Genomic DNA, 12,179 nt, shown 5'->3' with positions numbered 1-12,179 from the left:
CCTGTGCTGGTTTGTCATCTTCCTGTCTCCTGTCTGGAGGGAGGGCATGTTCTCTAGGACTGGGAGGATCTGGTTTCCTTCGGCTCTCTGCTCTCTGACCACCCCTGAGCCTAGTGGGCAGCAGAGAGAGTGAAGGCACCGGAAGCTGTGTCTTGGGAACATCTGGTGAAGGAGTGCGTGACGTTTAACTTGGAGAAGAGAAGGCTTGATTCGGGGGTGGGGAGAAGGGACATGGTTGCTATCTTGGGTTCTCTGAGGGGGGCTGGGGAGAGGGCATAGCCTCGTTCTGTGGAGGCCCTAGGGTTGGTACTAGGACCTGGGGTGGAAGGTCACTGTGATGGAGCATCCACCCTGGGAGAGAGGAGTGGAGGGAGGGGGCTGCCTGCTGCTCGAGTGTGGGAGTTCAGATGGATACTGGTGAGGCTGACACTGAAGGAAATGCAGCCTGCCATGGGGAGGGGGTGGTGGCGTCCCAGCTTTGGACCTCCGTAATTTCCAGTGTGGTGGACTCTGCAGTGCCTAGAACAGTGGCTGGCACATAGTAGGTCCTCAGGAATGATTTGAAGAATGAAAGAATAGACGTGTATGCCTGGGATGGTGGCGGTGCTGGCTAGGGAGTAGGGGTCATGTGGCCTGCAAATGCTGACCCATGGGCAGAAATCTTTGGGGATCATGTTGTGGGTTACACAACCATCTCTCAGGACTTCCCCACAAACTGGGAACCCTAGAGGTAGGTACATCCACCCTTTCTTTCACTGTTGGCAAAGTGAGGTCCAGAGCAGGAGAGCAGTGTGCCCACAGGTACTGGGTGACCCATGACAGAGCTGGACTAGAGCCCAGGCCATTGGAGGTCCTCGCTGTGGATCTCCTAAGTTGGTCTGGAGGGCTTTCTGAGACAGCGCTGCTGGAGGGAGGAGCAGGGCTTCACTTGGTTTTGAGCCAGGACCTCAGTGCCACAGGCCAGCTGGCCACCCCCCAAGCCCACCTTCCTGGAGCCTGGATGCACATCCAGAAACATCTGTACACGGGCCCACTCCCCGCTGTTACACTTACGGTCATTGTCACCGAAGCACATATGAACAAATGCACACATACACACACGGGATCCCAGGAGACATTTGCATGACCTCCTCCCGGGTGGGGGGGGGGAGGAGCGCTGAGTCCCAGGGAAGTTCTGACCCGAGCTCTGAGCTACAGGGGAGGTGAGGGTATTCGGCTGGGCTCGGTGGGCTGAGGCTGAGTCACCCCTTCTGAGTCAGGGATCCTCTCCTCTTCCTCTCCCCTCCGCCCCCACCCTCCCCCGCCGAGCCCCCAACAGGGGTTGGCCCGAGCGGGGACAGGGGCTGTCCAAGGCCAGGGCGGGGTCAGCGGAGGCGCCGGGCTTGGCTGCTGATGCACAGTCCCGCGGTGGTCGGGTAACTGCCGCTGTGGCAGCGCCCGGGAGGAGGTGGCCTGGGAGCCTGAGAGAGAGGGAGAGGGAGACCGGCAGGGAGGAGGCGGAGGCAGGGGCAGGGCCGCCGCGAGGGAGCAGGCAGGCGCGCGGCGGCTGCCCCAGGGCTGGGCGCAGAGGCCGGGCGGGGGCGGGGACTGGCCGCGCGACGGGCGCCAGGCCCGGGGCTATAGGCACGGTGCCCAGCCCCCGGCGCACGCCGAGCCGCCGCCGCCGCTGCTGCAGTCGGCATCCATCAGCGGGTGGGGGTGTCGCGGACCAGGCTGCTCCGCAGAGCCCAACGCGGCCCGGCGCGCCCGCCCCGCCCCGCGGCCTGCCGGCCCGCAGGAACCGAGGGGGCGCCCCCCTCCCAGCCTGCCCGAGATGGGGACCCCCAGGCCCAGGTAGGCATGTGCGGGGGATCAGGTGGCACGGGGGGCTAGGGGCTCGGTACCCGGAGGCCCAGCCTCCAGCCCTGGGGGAGGTCGGGACCGACCGGCAGGAACTGAGTTTGCAGGCTCTTGGCCCTCCGACCAGTGCGGGGGAGGTCCTTGCTGTTCCTCCCTACCTCCCAGGTCTGCAGCCTCCCCGAGGCCTGGAGAGAGAGGTGGGCAGGCGAGGGGGCTGACGCTTGCTGTAGGGATGAACGATTGTGCTGGGTGCTGGGCTGGCCCGCTCCGTCCTCCGAGACCACTCCTGCCGCCGCCGTGGAGGCCGAGAGTGCTCTGGATGTCTCCGTCCAGGCTTCCGATGCTGCAGGACAGTCTCTTGGCTGAAGATTGGGGTGCTGGGGAGCTCTCGCCCTCACCCTCACCCTCTGGTTACAGTCCTTTCCCCACTCGGGGCTCACTTCCCATCCCACCTCCCTTCCGAGTCTCCCAAAGCTGGGGGGATAGAACTTAGCCCTAGGACCACTGAGGTTCTGGCCTGGTGTTGTCCTGACCAGAGGCTTCCCCTACCCGTTAGAGGGAGAGGACTTGTGGGTCCCAGTTGTGTCTGGCACCGTCACACTTGGGGACATCCAAGGCCCCAAGAGGCTGGGATCTTGAGGGCAGGCATGGTTGTGGTGGCGAGTGACTACAGCCGTCAGGGTACTTACCAGATGCTAAGGCCACTGTCTGGCAGAGCTATGGCTGGGGGTGGTCCCTGGGGACAGTAGGAGGCTGGATAAGGACACGGAAGGAGTTCTGAGGATAGTGGTCTCCTTTGCGGCACCGGCCGTGGTCCTTGCTTCCCAGCTCCCACCCCCACCCCCTCTCCCCCCGCCAGGGCTCTGAGAACGCATTGGTGAGGGAGAGACACTGCTGTGTGTTCCTGCCTTCACTTCTGGATCCTTATATCGCCTCCTCTGCACCCAGAGGTGGGAGTGTAAGAGGGCTGCGTTTAGGACCTCTCTGAGGCCCTGTGGGGTTCAGCTGCTCTATCTCTCCACCACCTCCCAGCATTAGGAGTCTTCCAGATTCAGTAGCAGCTGGGCCAGGTTGAGAGCTAGGGACGCGACTGATGCCCTCAGCAGCTCCTGGAAGAATCGGTGCTGCCTGTCCCGGACAAGGGTGTGGAGAAGAGAGGCGACTGTGTGCCCGCCTGCCCACCCATTCCTCCATATGGAGCCTGCGGCAGTGGCGGCCTGTGCCAGCCTCCTCTCTGAGCCATTGTGGCCCAGGGAGGCTCTGCCAGCTCCATGCAGAGATGAAGCTGGCTTCTGCTGGCCAGTCTGAGGTCATGCCTGCCTGCTGACCCCATGTACCAGATTTGTGTGTGTGCAGAGCATGGTTCCTTGAGGGGCCCCTCAAGGCAATCCTGGAGGAGATCAGTGCAGGGGGCATTATTCCTATTAAACTCTTCCTGGGCCACATGGCCATTCCCTGGGCCCAGTTCTGTGAACGTCATGGAGGACTGCTTCCCAGAACCGGCATGAGTGGAATACTTGGTCCTGTAGTCCTCACTCAGTAAATATTGAAACGTTGAATGAGGCCTAGAGAGGAAAAATGACTTGTCCAAGGTCACAGGCAACTGGGTGAGAGAGCCAGCACTAATGTACCCAGCTCTTCTAACTGGTTTGGGGTTTTTGCAGCCCAAATGCCTGCTTCTCTGCTGCTGTGGCTGTTCCATACACAGGACTCTGATGGGCTGGGCATTATAGCCTGGAGCCTGAGTCTACCTCTTAGGAGGGGCCTTACATTGGTCTCCCAGCCCTTAACCCCCAGAAGGTGAGAAGGAAAGGTCAGGCTGCCTCACAGATAATGGGCCAGGGCTGAGGCATAGGTGGCTGGTAGCCCTGGTCCCTCTTGGGAGTATCCAGAGCCAAGAGGATGCTGGTGCCCAGGCAAGTTCTGGACCTGAGCATGCGGGGGCAGTAGAGAGGGTCTCCTTACTAGGCCGGCTGAGGTAGGAGGTGCCTCTGTGTTCGCTCCAGCATGGGTGTCCTTGTGAGCCTCTTGAGCTTCTGTGTCCCCATTTATAAAAAAAAAAGGATAATAATCTTTATCTGGAGTAATACCAATGATTACACAATCAGAGTGAGGACATCTATTGAGCACTTACTGTATGCCATGCACTGGGACAATAAGTGCTTTGCATTATCTCACAGCAACCCTGACAAGTAGGTGCTATTATTATCTTCTTTTTACAGATGAGTAACTAAGGCTCAGAGAGATCTTGTTACCTGCCTGAGGTTACACAGCTGGAAAGTGTGTGGTTGAGTCCAGAACCCCTCTCTCTACCATGGCATTGTACCTGGGGCAGTGTCTGGGAATACCAGGTTGGTGTCCAGCAGAGCCAGACACCTGATGTGCCAGGGCTGGTCCAGGTGGAGAGGTCTACGTGTTGGATCTTGCGAGGCAAGGGTGGCTCTGTGGCCCGAGTGCTCCTGTGCTCCTGAGGGGTAGGGGCAGAGAGGTACTGGCTGGGAGCCTGAGAGAGGTGTTGGCTGTGGCTTTCTGCTTCCCGGCCAGGATCCCCCGGAAGTGGGGAATGCTCTGGACTCCCTGCTCCCATTGGCTATGAGGGAAGACTGGTTGGCTCTGAGGGTGGTTGGCCCTGACACTCACCCCTGCCACATTTGATAGGAACCCAATGACCAGAAAATATAAGGGAGGGAATGCAGGAGCACCAGCTGGGACTGTGAAGAGGAGGTTCTGAGGGAAGGAGACGGGAGCGTGGGTGGGCCGGTGGGGGTGGGAGCACGCTGGCACTGCTTCCTTTGTGGGCGGGAGGCTTGTGGGTAAGAATAGTCACAGCCAACATTTATCGAGCACTTACTACATGCCAGGCACCTGCTTTAAGGGCTTAACTCATACAATCTTCACAAAACCCTTTGAGGTAGGAATTCTTCTTCCTCCCATTTTACAGATTGAGGGAACTGAGGCTTAGCAAAGAAAAGACAGTTGCTCAAGGTCACACAGCTCGGTTGTTGGGGAGCCAGGATTCAAATCTAGGCAGTGTGAGTCAGAGCCACATTCCTGATGGCAATGCGAGCCGCCCACAGTTTCTTCTCAGAGGTCATACTCAGTTTTGTTCAATTTGAAAAATATTCCCTGAGTACCTCCTGCAGGTCGTATACGGCCTCTGGGGAAGCATCCTCTCCTCAAGGGTCTCCCAGTCTAGCCTAGAGAGACACGGACATGACACAGGGGAGGTAAAGGAGGTGCTATGGCCTATCTCAGCGTGGATTCCTATTGTGGTGATCAGGGGAGGCTTCAAGGAGATTGGGGCCTTTGTGCTGGGCACCAAAGGCCAAGTGGAATTTTGATAACTATGGGGGTAAGGACACCCACTCCCCTGGATCAGAGGGGAGGGAAATAAGGGTGTCTTTGAAGAATGGGCAGTCTGGTGTGCATGCAGCAGATGGTGCAGGGAGCTGGGGGTGCTGGGAGGTGACTCAGAAAGTCAGCTTGTGTTTGGGTCTTTGTCAAAGCTCTGGAATCTGCCGGACCTGAGCTCTAGTCCCAGCTCCACTGTGTACTAGCCACGTGCCCTCGAGCTATCACTTAGCTGATCTGAGCCTCGGCTTCCTCATCTGTCAAATGTGGACAAACACACCTATCTGATTGAGACCACGTTAAGGTTGTTATATAAAGGACCTAGAGCAGTGCGGGCACACCACAGGGGCTCAGCTAACATCAGTTCCCTCCCCCTTTAGTCTCTCTCAAATGTCAGACAAAGGTGTTTCCACTTGACAAGGAGCCTGGAGGCTGCCGGAACCTTTGCGGGTATTTGGTCTGCACGGGGCACGCGTTTGGGGCATGACAGAACCATGTCTGGGGAGGTCCCTTTGGCAACTGTAAGGACCATAAGTAACGGGTGGGCTTGGCCTTGCAGGAGAAACATCTGCACTGTGGACCTCAAGGGCTGGCGAGGAAGGAAGGTGGAAACCGCACTGAGATGTCCCCTGGAGTGGTTGGGGGAGGAGCAGGTTGGGGTGGGGGGCATGCATTTGGTTTGCAGCCTCATGAATTTAAGATGAAGGACTGGTCTCCCTTCAGTCATTCCAAAGGTTGTGCAGCGTCTTTGTGCATCTTTTTTTTTTTTTTTTTTTTCTTTTTGCACAATTTCCTTTGGATGAATCCCCATCAGACTTCTCCCATAATAGTAGCAAATTGGGACTAAGTGCCCAACAACAGGAAGATGATTGAGAACGTTTGGGAACATCCAGTGGATAAAATAATATGCAGCCGCGAACAGCCACAGAAATATTTATGGAGTTGTGCACTTGTGAAGCTCCTTTGCATCCTTTCTTCATTTCATTTCATGTCCCTGTGACAGAGGCGGGACGGGGGTTAGAGCTTTCCCGTGCATGAAGAGATTCAGGCTAGGCTCTCATCTCTTTGAGGGCAGCGTTCATGTTTTCTTCATTGTTCTGTCTTCGGCGTGTGGCTAAGTGATGTGCAAATGCTTGTCTGGTGAAAGAATTGATTGAGTGGACAAATCAGAGGGGAAGTGACTTGTCCAAGGTCATGCAAGTAGGAAGACCCAGGACCTGGGTCTCCTCATCCCTACTTGCTGCATTCTTCTCACTCACCACTCAGTACCTGGGAGGGGAGTAAGATAGAGAGGTTCGCAGCGAGGACTGTGGACAGACCAGGGTTTAAGTCTAGTTTCTGTCCTTACTGACTGTGAGATCATGGCAAATCAGTTCATCTTCTTAAGCCTCAGTTTCCCCATCTGTAATATGGATTGTCCAAGTACCTGCTTTTAAGCTTGTCGTGAAGACTAAGTGATTTTAGGCATGTAAAATTCTTAGCAAGGGAATTCTAGCACATTCTAGCACACAGTGAAGCACCCACGAATGTTAGCTGTGTGATAATGATGATATAATAATGTGGAAATATTTCTGATACAATTAAAGTTTTTTGTTTTTTGTTTGTTTGTTTTGGCCACGCCGTGTAGCATGCGGGATCTTAGTTCCCCGACCAGGGATCAAACCCGTGCCCCCTGCAGTGGAAGCTCAGAGTCTTAACCACTGGACCTCCAGGGAAGTCCCTCCTATACAACGAATGTTAAATAGAAAGAAACCCATAAAACTGTGAGCACTCAGATTAAAGTGGTATAAAATTAGGTCTGACCATAGATACAGATTGGAAGAGAACAGGCAGAAATGGCATTACAGCAGGTACTGTGGGAAGTAAATGACTAACCCAAACAAACCTTTTTTTTTTAAATATTATATTTACTTTTTCTTTCTTTTTTAAACCAGAATTTAAGGCCACATTTCCACTTTTATGAATTTATTTATTTATTTATTTATGGCTGCGTTGGGTCTTTGTTGCTGCACGTGGGCTTTCTCTAGTTGTGTTCTCTAGTTGCGGCAAGCAGGGGCTACTCTTCGTTGCGGTGCGCGGGCTTCTCATTGCGATGGCTTCTCTTGTTGCGAGCACGGTCTCTAGGCGCACGGGCTTCAGTAGTTGTGGCTCGTGGGCTCTAGAGTGCAGGCTTAGTAGTTGTGGCGCACGGGCTTAGTTGCTCCACGGCATGTGGGATCTTCCCGGACCAGGGCTCGAACCCATGTCCCCTTCATTGGCAGGCGGATTCTCAACCACTGTGCCACCAGGGAAGCCCCCTTTTTCTTTCATTTTAATTACAAAAGATTTATGTGAAGAATCCTAATAATTCAGAAGCATATTCTCTCCGTGGCTCCCCAACCAAAATCCTTTTCTCCAGAAGTAGCCAATGATAACAGTGTGATACGGGTCCTTCCGGAACTTTTTTCTATGCCTACATAAACATACAAACCAGAATGGGACCATAACTTACATTATTGTTTTACAATGTACATTTTTTCATTCTATATGCTGACATCTTTCCCTGTCAGTGTATATGAAATCCATCTCAAAAATGTTCACAAAAGATATGTAATACTTTTGTAATTCATTTTTCTTTTTAAAAAAATTTATTTATTTATTTATTTATTTTTGGCTGTATTGGGTTTTCGTTGCTGCATGCAGGATCTCCCCAGTTGCGGCGAGCGGGGGCCACTCTTCTTTGCAGTGTGCGGGCTTCTCATTGCGGCGGCTTCTCTTGTTGCGGAGCTCGGGCTCTAGGCCTGAGGGCTTCAGTATTTGTGGCACGTGGGCTCAGTAGTTGTGGCTCGTGGGCTCAGTTGTTGTGGCTTGCGGGCTCTAGAGCGCAGGCTCAGTAGTTGTGGTGTACAGGCTTAGTTGCTCCGCATCATGTGAGATCCTCCCGGACCAGGGCTTGAATCCCTATTCCCTGCATTGGCAGGCGGATTCCTAACCATTGTGCCACCAAGGAAGCCTCTGTAATTCATTTTTCAATGGATAAATCCTAGTTCATTTGGCCATCAACAGGGGGTTGATGGACATGTAAAGTTGTTTCCAATTTTACTCTATTCTAAATAACGCTGACAATGAACTTTCCTAGTGTTTAAACAAAATCAAGTGAGAGAGATTCAGAAACTGCGAGATCACGAAGCGTTGCCAAGGAAGGTCTGCTGCTTCTCCTGTCTTCTTTCCCCTCCTCGCCTCCCTTCTCAGCGGAGCCTGGAACCCGAGGGGGCAAGGACGCTGCTCCAAAGCCCATGTTTGTAACTTCAGCTCCGTGCTCCCTCTCACCAACTGCCAACTGGTGAGGTCCAAGCGAATGATGATAATAAACGGATCCTTTAGATTGTAAAGCACCCTGCACGTGGGAGGGGTTGATACTGCTGTTATTATTTCTACATCCAGAGCAACGGTAGCTTTGGTTACGTGGTTGACAGCAAGTCGGAGGTGGTGGGATGTAGCAGGATCGAGGGGGAAGGGCATAGGGCTGTGAGTCAGCAGACCTGGGTCCATGTCCTGGCTCTACTCAAGCTGAGTAGCTGTGTGACCTTGGCCAGCTGAGCCTGCCTGGGGAATAAACCTACCTATCTTGGGTGACCCTTGTGGAGCTCACAGGAGACGAAGCCTGGAAGCTCATTGTCCGGCTCTCAGAGGATGTCTCACCAGAGGGAGGTCTCTGTCTGCCTTTGCAGTCGTCAGTGTGGTCCAAGCGGGAAGCATTTCTCCTTTCTGATGCTGTTACTCTGCAGTTCTGGGCATGTCACGTGGTCCCCGGCCTACAACTGCACATCAGTCTGTGGCTCCGCGGTGGCACGTGAAACCTTTGGGCAAGAAGCCAGTGCTGATGGGTGGCAGCCTCTTCACATTGCTTGGTTTTATTTAATGCGGTGCCCATGGGTACCACAGGCCTCTGACAAATTGCCGTCTCCCCACTGCCGTGTGTGGACCTGAGCATCAGTGGGAATGACTGCAGGCCCAGCTCCTGTTTCCACCCCTCTGACTCCCATTAGGGGACCGGCTGGGAGGGCAGCACAATCCCCCTCCTCCCTCCTCACAGGCGGTCATTTCATTCATGTCCACCTGGAGATTGTCACTCAAGGAAGTGAATGTTCCGTGCTGGGGAGAGCCCGATGGCAAGTAACATCATCCCCAGAGGGGAAGAATAGTAGACTCTACTCAGCCATAAAAAGAAACGAAATTGAGCTATTTGTAATGAGGTGGAGGGACCTAGAGTCTGTCATACAGAGTGAAGTAAGTCAGAAAGAGAAAGACAAATACCGTATGCTAACACATATATATGGAATTTAAGAAGAAAAAAAAAAATATCATGAAGAACCTAGGGGTAAGATGGGAATAAAGACACAGACCTACTAGAGAATGGACCTGAGGATATGGGGAGGGGGAAGGGTAAGCTGTGACAAAGTGAGAGAGTGGCATGGACATATATACACTACCAAACGTAAAATAGACAGCTAGTGGGAAGCAGCTGCATAGCATAGGGAGATCAGCTCGGTGCTTTGTGACCACCTAGAGGGGTGGGATAGGGAGGGTGAGAGGGAGGGAGACGCAAGAGGGAAGAGATATGGGAACATATGTATATGTATAACTGATTCACTGTGTTATAAAGCAGAAACTAACACACCATTGTAAAGCAATTATACTCCAATAAAGATGTAAAAAAAAAAAAGAATAGTAGGATCTCGCTCTCTCTCACGGCGTTTTTTCTTTTAATTCTTTTCTTTTTCTTTTCTGACTCCTAAGTAATACATGCTCATAGTAGGAAAATTGTGTAACACAGAGAACCCCCTTTAAAAAGCCCCAAAAATTCCTGCTCTAAGGGAATGGTATTGTTAACATTTGAGCCTTTAGACTCAGAACTCAAGATGAGAATTTCTAATATTTCTTAAGCACTAACTGTGGGTTTTGGCATGTAAGTGCTTTACGGGCATGGTCCGATTTTGTTTTCATAGTAAACCTGTGAAGTGGGTAAGATTATCATCGTGATTTTACAGATGAAGACACTGAGTCACAGGGAAGTTAAGGGAGTGTTCAAGGTCTCCAGTCTCCTATTTTATCCTTAGCCACTAGACTAGACTGCCTCTTCCCAATTTCTCCTCCCCTCCCTCTCTAATTCGTATATCTATTTAGGGTCAGGTGATGTATCAATCAGCTTCTGGCAGAAAACAGAATTCCACTCAGATGCTTCAACTTGGAGAAGTTAATAAAGCTGCGAGCAGGGTTAAGGGAACCCACAAGGGGTACCTGCAAACTCACAGTGACAGAAGCTATTACCTCCCTTTGGCCTGAATGAACAGGGGGAGGGAATAGTGTTACCAGAATTCAGCGATGGCTGGGCCTGTTCAAGGAGCTGTCACAGAGGGGGGGTTCAGCCACCACCAGAACCACAGGAAGGGCAGTTGGGAAGATATACCCCTGTCCCTCTCTGCTTCCACCCTCTGACCTCCTGCCAGTGCCTCCCATTGGCCAAAGGCAACCAGAGGTTAGCAGGCAAGGAAGTTCAAAGGATAGTCCAAGGGCTCATCCTCCCGCATCTTTGAGCAGGGCCTGGTTCTGGGGGTGCAGATGAGGACCAACAGCCCAGGAGATGGTTGTAGGGGGACGGGGAAGATGTACTCCCTGGTTTCCCCCAAAGGAAGAAGGATTATCCTGGTAACTCTGATCATTGAAAACATCATTCAGAACAGAAGAATCTCACTTTCTGCCTAGCATTCTCTTTGTTTTGGTGTTTTCCACACCCTGTCCATTTCTTTCTCTCTCCACTCCTTCCTACTGTTAGTTCCTACCTGGTTCAGCATTCCCACAACACCTGGGTAGACGTCGTCAGTGTCTTGGATTTAGAACAGAACCTTCCTGGCTAGGGAGTGATTGTTCATGACCATGGGCACTCGTGGCTGTGTGTGCCCTCATGCTGTTCCATTGCTATGTGTATGTATGCAAAGGCACGCTTCCGGTACACATGTCGTAAGCATCTGTGATATACTCTCCCTTGGCTTTAGTGTGACTGTAACTTTTGTGTTTCAAAGTCCTTTTGTTCTCTGAAACATCCTTTCTCTACACAGCCCTGCTCTGAAGTGGGAGGACAGGAGCTCTCATCATCCTTATTTGACAAATGGGGAAACTGATGCTCAGAAAGGGGAAGTGACTCACCCAAGGCCCATCAGATAGGAAGTGGCAGAACTGAAACAAGAAACAGTGGTCCTGATTTTGAATTCAGCTCTTCCAAGTGTATTTGCCTTTCAATCTTGGGAAGTTTTTCCTTAGCCAGCTTCACCCCTGGGAGAAATTATTCAGCACGAACCCCCCTAGGGCTACTGAAATGTCATGTAGTGGGCTGGACTTTGGAGCCAGAGAGACTTGGCACACCTTATGACCTTGGGCAAATCGGTAGAACTCTTTGGGCCTCTGTGTCCTCATCAGTAAAATCAGGAGGATAATGATCAGGAGTTTGGATGGGAAAGTCAGCTGCGTAAGGTCTGATAAGTTGTCAGGACAGGCTGGCTGGCTGGTAGCCAGAAAGGCTCCTGAGGTGAATGCAGCCCAGATCTCTAGACTTGTCTCGTTGGTGTTCCATCCACCCATCACCCATGTGTTTGTCCATTTATCCATCTACCCATCCATCTGACCCCAGACTCCCTGGGTTTGAATTCTGACACTGCTATTTACTGGCTGTGTGATCTTGGGCAAGTTACTTCACTTCTCAGTGCTTTAGTTTCTTCTTTTGTAAAATGGAGATATTAAGAGTACCTATCATAGGTTATTATGAAGATTAAATGACTTAATTGATGTAACATGCTTAGATCAGTGCCTGGTAAATAGCAAACTCTATAAATGTTAGCTTTATTGTTGTTATTTATTAAGAACTGTGCTAAACCCTGGGGAAAATGGCAAATGAGACAGATATGTTTTTTTTCTTTTTTTGGGCCACGCTGCACAGCTTGTGGGATCTTAGT

At 52.1% G+C, this 12,179-nt stretch overlaps 1 protein-coding gene across 22 annotated transcripts in view; it reads left to right on the top strand.

The window, feature by feature from the left end:
- EPB41L1 (erythrocyte membrane protein band 4.1 like 1) overlaps window positions 1–12,179 on the top strand; it is a 142,745-nt gene that overhangs the window by 68,132 nt on the left and 62,434 nt on the right. For 5 of the 22 annotated variants that reach the window (XM_081255765.1, XM_081255759.1, XM_081255761.1 and 2 more), the window contains exon 1: window positions 1,410–1,833. The exons of 3 other annotated variants lie outside the window; for them this stretch is intronic. The gene's annotated coding sequence lies outside the window, so the exon portion shown is untranslated. Of the gene's footprint in view, window positions 1–1,361; window positions 1,834–12,179 lie in introns of those variants that run through there. 14 more of the 22 variants (XM_081255766.1, XM_081255760.1, XM_081255762.1 and 11 more) reach the window with 8 other exon arrangements.

The sequence above is a fragment of the Mesoplodon bidens genome, assembly GCF_964165515.1.
Source record: "Mesoplodon bidens genome assembly, chromosome: 15".
Classification (NCBI taxonomy): domain Eukaryota; kingdom Metazoa; phylum Chordata; class Mammalia; order Artiodactyla; family Ziphiidae; genus Mesoplodon; species Mesoplodon bidens.
This window is presented reverse-complemented; position numbering and strand designations above follow the sequence as displayed.